This window comes from Helicoverpa armigera, chromosome 15 (assembly GCF_030705265.1).
Source record: "Helicoverpa armigera isolate CAAS_96S chromosome 15, ASM3070526v1, whole genome shotgun sequence".
Classification (NCBI taxonomy): Eukaryota; Metazoa; Arthropoda; class Insecta; order Lepidoptera; family Noctuidae; genus Helicoverpa; species Helicoverpa armigera.
Window position 1 is genome coordinate 4996960 of NC_087134.1, and position 13240 is coordinate 5010199.

Below are 13240 nucleotides of genomic sequence, written 5' to 3' on the forward strand. Positions count from 1 at the left end.
TGTTCTCAAGAGTGATCACGAACCGACTTGCGCGAATACTCGACGAATTCCAACCACCGGAGCAGGCTGGGTTTCGGAGCGGATACGGCACCATATACCACATCCACACAGTGCGGCAGATTATACAGAAGACCGAAGAGTATAATCAGCCCCTGTGTCTAGCATTTGTGGACTATGAGAAGGCCTTTGACTCGATTGATATATGGTCTGTTCTGTCTGGAGTCCCTGCAGCGTTGCCAAGTAGATTGGCGGAAAAAGGCTCGGAGGATGATGATGACATCTTACGAGTACGTAGTTATTTATCTTATTTAATACAACTTCCTGCTACTTATTACAACAAACCACAATAATTAAAATTATAAAAAGATTGTAATACCGTAATCACGGTATTGGCTCGTCAATACCGGTATTGAAAAAAGACCAAAATATATCCGTGATCACGGTATTACGGGATCCCGTAATACCGGTATTGAAAGCCCTACTGTGAACCAGTGCGTTACTAACGACAGACACGAATTCACATCATCAAAATCTACTCTATTCCTATCAACTTTAAAAATTAGAGACGTGTCATCAGCAAACAATACTACATCACACAATGATTTTAAATAATATGGCAAGTCATAAATGTACACAAGAAATAAAAATGGCCCTAGAATCGAGCCTTGCGGTACGCCCAAACAAACGGGTAGATTGGAAGATTTGACACCATTAACGTCAACACATTGCATTCTGCCGCTTAAATATGAGCTAATAACACTAAGTGCGCTATCTCTAATGCCATAGTACTTAAGCTTCTGGGTAAGCGTTTCATGTTGGACGCAGGCAAACGCCTTAGAGAGATCACAAAACACCCCAATTGCATTCTGCGACTTCTCCCACGCGGTATAAATGTGCTTCAGTAGAGCAACTCCGGCATCCGTTGTTGAGCGACCCTTGGTGAAACCATATTGTTCCGCATGTAAAATATTATGTAAATTGAAATGGCGCAGTAGCTGATTTAAAATGATTTTTTCATAAATTTTGCTTAACGCGGGTAAAATTGAAATCGGCCTAAAGTTGCCTAGGTCATGAAGGCTGTGTGCTTCTTTATTGCTATTAAATGTTTGTCCAAATTGCCCATCCAACTTAACTAGATGTACAGTTCTAATTTAGAAACAATTCTTACTATCATACTTAATTTTTCAACCTGATTGATACCCAACACACAGCAAACACTGAACCTTAAGTATAGGGTTTTTATTTTCCGTAACGATGCAGCGAGAAGCAAATTGAAATGATAAATTATTTAATTTCAACTTACCTAATACGTAAGTTTTTTCATATCTTTCTGCATAGTTTCTCAACTATTCAGTATTTCCAGGAGTTGCCTATTTTTCATAGGAACATCATAAAAAGAGCGCAACCAGAGTAAGTGCTTGTAATGTGTTGGCAAGCTCACAACGTGGACCGCCCGTTCGTTGCATGATAACACAAACATTAAATTAATTATAATGTTTATAGTAAATTCATACCTACCTATTACAGTAGTTGTTCATAATAATTAGTCCAGCAACAATTATAATAATACCTAGGCAACACTTGACATGACATGCAAAGGTGAGAAAACTTTACAATTCACTATTAAATTATTCGCCATTAATTCTTAAGTATATAAAACGTGACATCTAACATTATCAAAATGACGTAGGTTTCTAAAAAAATACAGAAAAAAAGCCCGTCAAAAAACAATGATTTCAAAAGGTATGTATTTATTTCTTTAAAAAGATTAGGTAATGCCTGTAGCACACCTCCGCTGCGAAACCCAAAGGGCGAAACCGCCATAGTTTCGCTGCGAGTTGTGAGTTGTTGGGCGGCGAAACAATAGCGAAATTCCCTGCTCTAACGTACAAATCTGACTATGACGTTGTCTCTTTCTAACATGATTTCGCTCATTTGCTTAGGCGCCGTCTACATCTCCGCCCGTTGTCCGCCAGTAGTCCGCCTTGGCGGAGATGTAGACGGCGCCTAAGCAAATGAGCGAAATCATGTTAGACAACGTCATAACGTTTGTACGTTAGAGCAGGGAATTTCGCTATTGTTTCGCCGCCCAACAACTCACAACTCGCAGCGAAACTATGGCGGTTTCGCCCTTTGGGTTTCGCAGCGGAGGTGTGCTACAGGCATGAGGGAATCCTTCGCCCTTGCCATTGCAACTAAACAATAAAGATTTGAAACATTGCATTGCATTTGATTGTTCTTCTACCTTTAAAAATTTTTTGTAATTTAAATTAATTAAGGTCCATTTCAGATAACAGTCCGGTTAAGGAATGCATCCGTTTTGTCATAAATTAAACCTCATTTTCGAACGTAAACAAAGTATACAGAAACTTTCTTTCCTAAGATGATTGATTACCAAAACAAGGTTGGACAATAAGTATTTTAAGAGTTTCCATTCAACCGACTTCATTCATTTGACCGATTACATACAGATTAAAAGAGAATTGGTCCTAATTTTATAGAGTTCACAACGTTTCATTTAGTTTCAGACTTTTATCTGCGCATTGACACTCAATGGAGTATGACTAACATCTTACCACCATCTTTATTTAAGTATCCTTTCAAGTACTTAACACTTAAACACGACTACATACGAGTGGAAAAATAACAATCCTTTTGAAGGAGGTAAACAAAAGCATTTAAGTAGGTATACCTATTTGGAAGATGTTGATTCAAAATGCGCAGTAGCCATTAAATGTTCTGGAAATCATGCAGGCTGGTTTTTCAAGTCCTAGAAAAAAATAAAGTAGACACTGAAGTAAATCTGATTCAAAAAGGTCGGTCAACAATTATAATTATGTTGTATAGTACACTAAAAATAGCATAAAGGTAATTTTCCATGCTTATTACAGATGATGATACCAATTGCGTTTGCATTATTTGAAGCTTGATGCAAAATTAGTATGACTCCGACAACCTGCTTGTTTGCGAACTCAAGAGACCCACTTAAAGTTACGATATCATCAAATCCTATCACCTGTCGTACCTATATGTCTAAACCGTCTATGCTTAACTTATATAGATACATATGTACACATATCTGTTTCATCCGGGACCCAAGGAAACTCACAAATTTTCCAGAGCCCATGAATAACTTTCTATGAAGTTGTGTTACTATGAAGTTCCATCAAAATGGGTAAAGTAGTTGCGTGAGATAGTAACACCCCCACAAATTTTTGCATTTATAATATCAGTAGGATTAGGATTAGTGGATTTTAAAATGAGATACTGCAATCGCAATAGGAATGTACTGACCCCCAATTTTGATAACTGTAATTTAATCAGGTACAAGCCCACTGTACAGTTCTAGATCTTTTACTGATATAATATCACAGCATTACTTGACTGAAATTTGTCGATAAGGCCGCACGTACCCTAAAATATACCTTATCAGAAACGTGTATCAACATTATCTTATTGGACTTAGAAATTACCTATCATGTAGGATGCAATAATTTTAAATATGATATAATATATTGTTCCCTCCCGGATCTTAAACTATCATTATTATATGTAGCAATATTTTCAGCAGCTGAAGGAAATTCTTCCCTCCATTTTCAGCACCGAAAGATGTCCACTGCTGGACGAAATCCTCCCTCAAAGGTCACACCAAAAGGTCACTTTGCTGGGTCTATAACAATCCATATTTCCCACTAGCTGTTTTTCCGCGGTTTCACCTGCATCCCGTAGGAACTACTCCCCGTACCGGGATAATATATAGTCTAGATATGTTACTCGGGAAGAGTGTACCTTAATTTACATTTGTGAAATAATTTTTCGAATCGGTTCAATTTTCGGAGCCAAACAAAAAAATTACTTACTTCTCCTTATACTAGTACAGATAGTTTCTTTCGACATGTATTAAGGATTCATTCTGAACGGTATTTAACAGTTTCTAATTATGTATTGAGGTGCATATATTGCACTTTACATGCATTACACAGCTACACTAATACTACTATAATTAGAATCCTACAGCTTCGCGTGCAAATTGCGAGCTGCCAGCATTTTCTATTATTCATACACATATGGAACCATCTAGAACTACCTATGAACGATTTATGAAGAACGTAATCATTCTAGAATAGAGAAATAAATTATCATTTGAAGTCACAAATGACTTCAAATGATAATAAGTATTGTGATGATGATTTCAATCTTTTGTTGGGTAAACAATTAACTTTTTTGTTTAATTTGCGTCAGTCTACTTACAATTCGATATTATTCGGAACCGGTTCTTAATGATACCAGTTGTGATTTGCATTCAATTTTTGCCTAGACTGTCACGCCTACATTCCGACAAAAAGGCCTTGTATTTTGAAAAGGTGTTTTTGAAACGTTTACAAGTTCAAAACAATATAAAAAATGATAAAATAATAATATGTCCAGGGTCAATTTCGACAACAGCAAGCTAAAGGTACTCGGTATACCTAAATGCACTAGAATATGTACTTAACTATCTTAAGCATAACACCTACAATGCAGGTTATTTTTTTCTATGACTAAGCATGAGCCAACAATAAGTAAAATTCCCCTATGTAAGCATATCATAACAAAGCTATCTAGACGCTGACTCAGCCAGAACGCAATATGTGTCTACTTCATATAATGCCTTTAAAAGATTGTCTATTGCGCAATTCTCTATGCCACACCTCCCGACACAGAACGCGTTTGGCATAAACTCATTTATATTACAGTTGCTATGAATACAAATACGTGTGTTTACGTATGTTATACAGCAGTCTAGATAAGAATTTTAATGTATTCATCAAGGATTTTTAACTTATGTAGCGACAACAATTTAGAAGAACTTCATATTAGGAGATAATGCGTAAAACTGGCACAACAATAATTATAAAAAATTTACTAAAGTTCTATTTCAAACTTTTCCATGTTTGTGATAAGTTTCAACTTCGACTTCGAAACGCTGCTAAAAATACTTAGCAGTTTGAAAAGTTCTTTTATGTAGATGTACCTAGGCAAGCTGGTAGTGGTCATACAGCTTCATCATCATCATCATCATCAGCCTATCACAGTCCACTGCTGGACATAGGCCTCTCCAAGTGCACGCCACTGAGATCGATTTTCGGCTTCTCGCATCCAGCTCCTGTCATACAGCTTGGTAACATTTAACAAAAAATTCATTTAAATAAAAAGCTATTGAAAAAAACTGGTACATTTCTCGTTTTAATTATTACTCGACTACTCCTGATCCACCTGTGGGATGTACCTACTATTGACACAACAACACAATAGAACAACATTATGTAAGATTTTTTACATTAGAGTTGGTATATATGTAAGTATTTTACACAACACGACTGATAAAAAAAATCCTGTTATTGTTACCTTGAATTGTTTACGTTGGGTGCAAATTCAAAGTAATCTTTATATCTAATTCTTATTTACCAGAGCCTATTTATCAAAATTTCACAACATGCAATATCTAAATTAGATAACAAATGCGCAAAACAGGTAAACAAATTCGCTTTAAAGCATGCAGTTCCTACAAAAAAATACGAAAACCGGAGTTATTTTTATTTACAAATACTGAAATCAGAAACAAATCCCACATGGCGGTCTCTTGATATTCAACTATCATCTGTAAATACAATATTTTGCCCGCTAAACGATTATCTAATAGCCATTTGCACATTGCTAGTTTAAAACTTCTAGTAAAACAAAACACTACGGTATTACATTTTTACAAAAGCTTAGAAAGGTACCTGTCATAAAGGGATTAGAGGTAAAAGCGTGGAGAAAACTAGAAAGTTACAAAGGACTGTTACGCAACACAAGTGACAGCATAATGTGCTCTGTGAGATGGTCCGATGATCTGACATAACGTCGTCTATTCGTCATAGGTTTTGTGAATAACTTAAAGTTATGGTTCAGTTCTAGTGTAAAGTGGCGAAGGTATTAGAGTAGCTTTTATGATACATGAAAAACAAATAGAAAAACATGGTACCGTGACGAAAATAAGGCAGGTTTTCCCGCATCTTTTAAAGCCTCCTAAAGATAGTTGGCTCGAAGCCTGAATAAGATGTTTTTGTGGAACTTGAGCAGTACTAAAACTGATGATTGTAAAAACAGATAAGTTTTAAGTGCGTCACTGCACTCTGCGATTCTCGAAAGGAATCTGATGCGTATTATTTTAACAAAGGTAACACAAAAACAATGTATGGCTGTCGCTTTGTTCCGGGTATTTTCCGAAAGAACGCAATCAATTTCATAAGGAACTTCTGCGCAAAAAAATAAACCCTTGAATTGCAACGCACTGCAAGAGACGCCGCAGGGAGGAATAAAAGATAAGAAATTCGGAAAATCTTTATAAGTATAATATGCACTAATAAAATAATGCTAAAGAGAATTTACTGCGCAATAACAATAAGTCAAATATCCTTGGTATTGATAGACCAAATTGGCACATAGCTGATATCAGTCTAGTCTATTATCCTTATATCAAAGTCTAGACTACTTATCTAATAGTAGATACTACAAATGATTAATCGACCTCCAATGACGAATTATTACTACAAAATAGAATTTTAAAATGCTTAAATACATCTTAAAAGTCTCAAAGTGACTTACATCGAACTTTGAACCAATCTGTAAGTAGCTAGATATCCTGTCTTCTTTTTATTATTAGTTGATCGCCATACCAAATATTTAAGTTCGGTTCAAAGTCGAATCACACTGACATCATCGTTTCGGACACATCAGGCATTAATCTTACCAATTTAACGGCAAATGGCCATCCGGAAGGCTCACCTTATGGAAATACGCCATAATAAAAATCTCCATTCTCAGGCTCTATAAATAAACTGTAGTTTTATTTAATTATTTTAACCTGCTGCATCACGGATCCCTCCCTTTAAGTCAATAGCGGTTGTTGACCCGCGTTCGACTCGTAGGGTATATAAATATGCATGTGCATTCTACGTATTTATGTCAACTTTATAGCCCTTCACTTGTTTTCGTTGATTCTATTTTGTTTTTTCCACCTTCTAGAACTTATTTTTGTCTTGACTAAAAATAAGCTAAAATGTTTGCTTACAAATTACACCGTTGCGGGAAAACCCTTTTAAAAATTACGTATTTGATCCATGCTAAAGGTTCCGGTTTTGATACACGATATTTTTTATTGCAACAAAAATTCTGAAGTGATTAGAAAGCTGATTTAGTAAACTGTGTCAGCTGGCCATATTCTCTTAATCTTAAGTATGTTCATTAATTAAGTATATACCTAATATAGAAGCTGTGATGCTCCATCCATTGTTTACTGTTTTGCATTTTTTTATTTAATAACTTGTTCTATGTAGGTATTTACTTATGTGCGATTATAATCTTTGAATAAAGTAGATAAGTACTTGTAAAACTGGTCCACTTGTGCGCAAGACCTTTATAATTGCAAGTGCAGGGTCTATTATGGAAATTACGATTGGCTTCTGTTTATAACCTATTATTTGTTAAAATTCCATGTGTGTAGTCTTATAAGAATTCCATGTGTATAGTTTTATGTTGAAAATTTTATTACGTAGGTAAAATTTGTCGTACTTAAGAATAAATCATAATATTTACCACTATCTACGGTAGAAAATAACAAAATTGTATTTTTTACGTCTTTTTAGTTTTTTTCAAACTTTTAAAATATCTTTTGTTGATCAGTTGATTCAATAAGTGTTTTAATGAAACTCAAGAGTAGCTACTTCGGACTTCAAGATCACTTTAATTAAGAACGGATTGACATGAAGAAGATGGATTAACCCATTAATGTGACTCGTATCAACAAATCGTTTATACTAAATCGGAGCATTTCCGTGTGTGCTTATAGACACGGAAATGCTACTGTTTACACCTGTTACACTACTCTTACAATACAGATTGTAACATGCATATCATATTTGCTAGACTAACTGCTGTTCCCAATATTCTTTCTATTTATGATTTTATAACTAGAGATACATTTTTGATATTAGGGCCATAAAATAACGTCGAAGTCTCTAGTTAGCTCAAAACAGAGATATAGCATATTGGGAATATACCGTTAGACCACATATTGCAAGAAGACTCCGAAATCACTGATCAGATTCTAAAACAATATGACACGCTTATGAACTTCTATACCTAGTACCCCTGTGTTCCAACGATTTCCTTATCTATAAGATTTGCTTTATGCGTAAAGCCCATATTGGTGGTACCTAATCCTTTTTATCGTCAAAGCCACTTGCATGCGTATCATCATCTGCGTCATCAAACTAATTTAGAGCTTAGGAGTATCAGGCCTTGTTGCCCCTTATCTTATTCAACTCTTAAGAAGCTAATCTACTTAATAGATTCATTAAACACAGACAACCGGACTTTCGCATTAAAATCACGATCAAAACAAGATTCGAACGCTGCAAAAATGCGGTTTGAATTAAAAATTACGTACAGCAAGACTCAGCTCTCACGAGTTCAAACAAGGTCGGCCAAAGTCCGATTTCGTTTTGCGACGCACAACGACCGGCTGTCTGAGCACAGTGCAATCAACAACTCGTATTATGTACTAGACTAGATGATGAATGTATGAACGTAAATAGTAAATCGTTGGCATGCTTTTGTCAACGTTGTTAATAGAATTAGGCATCAACCTTCGTACTTGAATTTGCTAGTTTTGTACACACGGAAGTCCTAAACATCCTTGTAGCTACCTATATTCTGTGTTTGAACGTGGTTGAAAGGCCAGGAACACGATGAAAATGAAGAAACGATGAATTCTACCTGCTTGTGGGGAATCTTCCGATAAATCGTTTAACTAAGGAACATATAGATTCAGAAAAGACAAGAGATGAGTCAGGGGCATGCGTATACAAGCTAATTTTAAACTACTTTCTAAATGGAACACGTCCAATATTTTCGGAACTAAATCTAGACGGTTGAGAGAATATCCCTAACCTTTGTACCCTAAAAAAAAAGTAAAAGCGATGTCAATAACACGGCATTACACCGACATTGGCACTTTGCCATACCTACGTAAAATTACTTCAATACCAATATGATCGTGTAACAGGTCTTACAAAATACCGTTTGCAATTTGTAATCACTCAAATATCAAATTAATTATTAATATTGCAATGCAAGTTGTTATTAAATTAAGATCTTGAGTAAGTCTGTCTAGCTTCTTCTTTTTTAAACCGCTAACAGATTTATATACGAGACAAGCCGTTTTCCTGCGGTTTCACCAGCGGCATAAAATATAGCCTAGATTACTCGAGAAGTGCAGCAGTGTAGAAGACAGTCTAAGAATTTTTGAAAACGGGTCAGTTGTTCCGGAGCCTTTGTTGTGGTACAAACAAACAAAACAATTTTCCTCCTTACTATTGTAGTATAGAAGAAAAGATTATTATAGATTGGTAGCGAGATCATCATTGCGTATATCCTTATTCTCCTCAGGATACAAGAGAAACTGCGGGGAACAGCCAGTATCCTTTCCTTTACAAGCAGAATATTCTAGAATGATTATTGCAAGCCATGTCGACGTTGACTCGTATGGATTTCTGATTCTGTCTAGTAAAACCGCTTTTGAAACCTACTGAACAACTTTCGTAGTCACATGCTGTTGACTATACTTACTGTACTTGACTATAATATTGATATCTGTGGTAAATCCCATAGCTAATTTAATAGTTTTGTTTGTACGAAGCAGGATGTAAGCAAAGCAAATGTAAACATGTTTCATGGATCATTATTTATTAATTTTCTATCGGTTATTCGATAATTGACTTATTTTCCAGCTATTGGACCTTAGGACTGTTTATACAAATTGAAAAATCTTAACAAATATCAACACCTTGAGTCGGGAAAAAATTTCAATATCTACCAATTTCAGGGTCATATCGATAAAAGGCATAAATAATTCTCTATTGTTTTGCATACCAACACTGCTTATATAAGAACTTGATAACGTTACAAACAATAAGTTATTTTCATGATTAAAAAATTTCGCAGTTAGTAGAGGTACACAATCGATGATTAACTACGGATTACAGTAACAGATCCATCTGTTTTGAGATTGGAGATTGAATTTTAACATAACCTTCATATAAATTACGTTTAATTTCTATCCGAAAAACAACAGATGGATCAATTATTACAATCCCACGTAAGTATGTATGTAGTACAGATTTTCCTGTATAGACAACGCTTGCAGTTGGTCTTGAACATAGAGCACTATACGCGCATGCTGGCATTTACGTCGCGAAAAATAGAAAATGACCTCAATTTTATTTGTGGCCGTACGAGACGGTCTTTTATTGAAGTGCGTTATAATTTATTAAAGGAAAGCCACTTATAGTGTCCTCTACAATCTACAATGGACATAATTTCAAGTGTATTTCTGAACCGCCAGGATTTTTTCCTTTTAGATAGGTAGATGTTCTAAATCAGTAAGTACTTAGGTATCCATATTTATCAAAAAAATACTCTGTGACTTAAATCTTTTTTACTGACTACTGATACAAGGTTGTAAACACTTTGTAATTAATTTAGTGATCTAAGAACAAACCTAGCATGCCTGTGTAGGTAATAACACGTTATTATGTTCAAGCTTATCCGCCAAAACTCGAAAATGTAGAGCGGAAAGCAACTTAACCTTGACCAGAATTAATTAATAATTCAAGTATTAATTGCAGCCGTTTCAATGCCCGAAGGATTACCTAACAAATTGGTATCGAAAGGTTAAATCATGGAAAATGCGAGAACGAATGCAATACGGTAGTGGGGCGTTGACCCTGCTTTCGTCTCTGGAACATTCTATAGACTTGCAGTAACTAGTTGTCTCAAGTCTCAGTATATAAGTGCGTAAGTACTAAGAGCCCTGACATTCTACATGGCCTATACGCCTATACTAACATAATAAACATGGGCTATATTTTTTCCCGGTACGTGCAGTAGAGGCGAGTGAAATTACGGGATAACGACTAGTCATAAATAGGTATACGTGATGTGACTTAAACATGTACTTAAAGGGTCCTTGAGACCGATCGTTAATATCTGTATGCGCTCTTTTGTTTAAACTGGATGTACCATTACCTGTTTGCACTATAAATCGGACCGCAAACGAGTTGAGCTGACAAAACTTCTAGTTTGCCGAGCATGTGTGACAAATCACGGCCAAGAAGCCTTTGTAACACCGTCGCTTACGACATTTTCACTAATGATGTTTCACGTTAACCTTTTAGGCTTCAACTACATGTAAAAAAATATACATGAAAAACGTCGTAAGTACAATACACGTGTTGCACTGAGCAAATCATTTTATATTATGTACATAAGTTAATTTGTTCACAATTATTTCCGCTAACCATGCCGGACTCTGGTATAGTTGAAATAACTTTATTTGAAATAAGAGTTGTGCAATATGGAGTTGAAATATTGAAGAAGATCCTTTGTTTTAATCACGTATAATTATCAAACTAATTTACGTAAAAAATCATTACAACAATGTTTGATCTAAACTTGAATCTTTCTCATATGCCTAACTATTCTTTTTTAATTAGCTCTTGACAGATCACTCGCTGTAGTTACGGTAATGAAAATATCGTTTCAGTAGTCATCGACCGCTACTCTATCCAAGAGGGGCATTGACCGACGGCGACGAAGGTTTCATGACCTCCTGCCAAAAGGCAGAAGTATCACAAAATGCGTACAAGGACAGCCGCAAAATGCCACCACCTTGTAATTGCGTAGACACCGCGACTGACACACCCATTGATTACACAAGCAACTAAAGTGCATGCCTAACAGTTTAAAATGGAAAATAATTTAATTTACAGTTGGTTTGGCACGAACTAATTAATGTAATTGTAGTGTAAGTTGTGTAAGTTCAGCGATTTTGAATTCAAACTGTGCCATCGTCTTAAGTTGATGTCAGTGAATGATATACCTACCTACATCTGGTAAATGGTTTCTATCTTAATCTCACAAGTTCTGAGTATACTTACTCACACTAACAGTACAATGCTTTGTGCGTTTGCATGCAGTTGCTCAGTAAACCCATCCATTCACGACCAAAAAAGGCATAAATAAAATAATAAACGCGAGTAGAATAACCGCTCAAAGTAAAGGCCACGCATCGCAGCAATATTATCAATTTGAGGCGTTGCAACACACCTCTTTAATTGACCACACATCGAACCGATAAGCACGTACCAAAGACGTATTGTGTTGGAGTCACGGCTCTGTGACGTAGTAGGTACAGTCAACTGCAGGTCAGTGGTAACAGTTTATAGGAAAATCGTACTTATTATTATTGAGTTAAGGTGCATGACAGTTATCACTGATGTGCGGTCTACTGTACTTACTGTTCATACATTGTCGTATCGGTTGAGCAAACGTGGACTTTGACCAGCGAACCTCGTTTGTACTCCGACCTGCTTTAGGAGGCCAGTGTGAGGAGATGTTTTATTTATTCTAAGCAAATGATCCGTCGATCAATGGAAAGGTGTTCTACGATTATAAATTAGTTAATTATCCGTTCGAAGTTTTTTGTTCAATCAGCATGACACTGCTTTTCATCGCCGCGCCGCCGTCCGCAAACAGGTTTAATAAAAAAAATGTTATGATATTGTTTCACAGACGGTGTGTCTCATTTAACATACTTTAAATTCAAGAAATAAAGTAGTTATTTCTAAGTCAAAACTGTAGTCCGTTTTGTTTCCTTATTGGCATTAAAAATATGACGAAGACTAGGTATGGGGTTATGTTTTACATTGCTTACATATACGCTGAATTAAATATATTTGTTTGCATTTTACCACTAACTTTAACCACTTATAAATTTTAACACTAATAACGTTTCAAATATTTTGAGGAAAGTAATTACTGTACAAGGAAATAAAGTTATCTTTTAGATCCCATGAATTTCTACTAAATAATATTTCAATTGCCCTACTTCCAAAAAATAGGTAGTCTTTTATTTACCTAAGCACTCCAAAAAAATTAGAACAGCCCTCTTCAAAGTGAAAAAGATTAGATACTAGGTATGTGATACGATTAGATGAAATGATCGATACCAGCATAGTGCGCAACCATCTCGATAAAAAGTGAAATCGATAGAGGAGGCGTGTGTCGTCATATTATTCATAGTAGTTAGATACTCGTAGTTTATCTCGTATTTATGTACTTGGAAGATTCTAAGTACCAAGCAAATGTATGACGT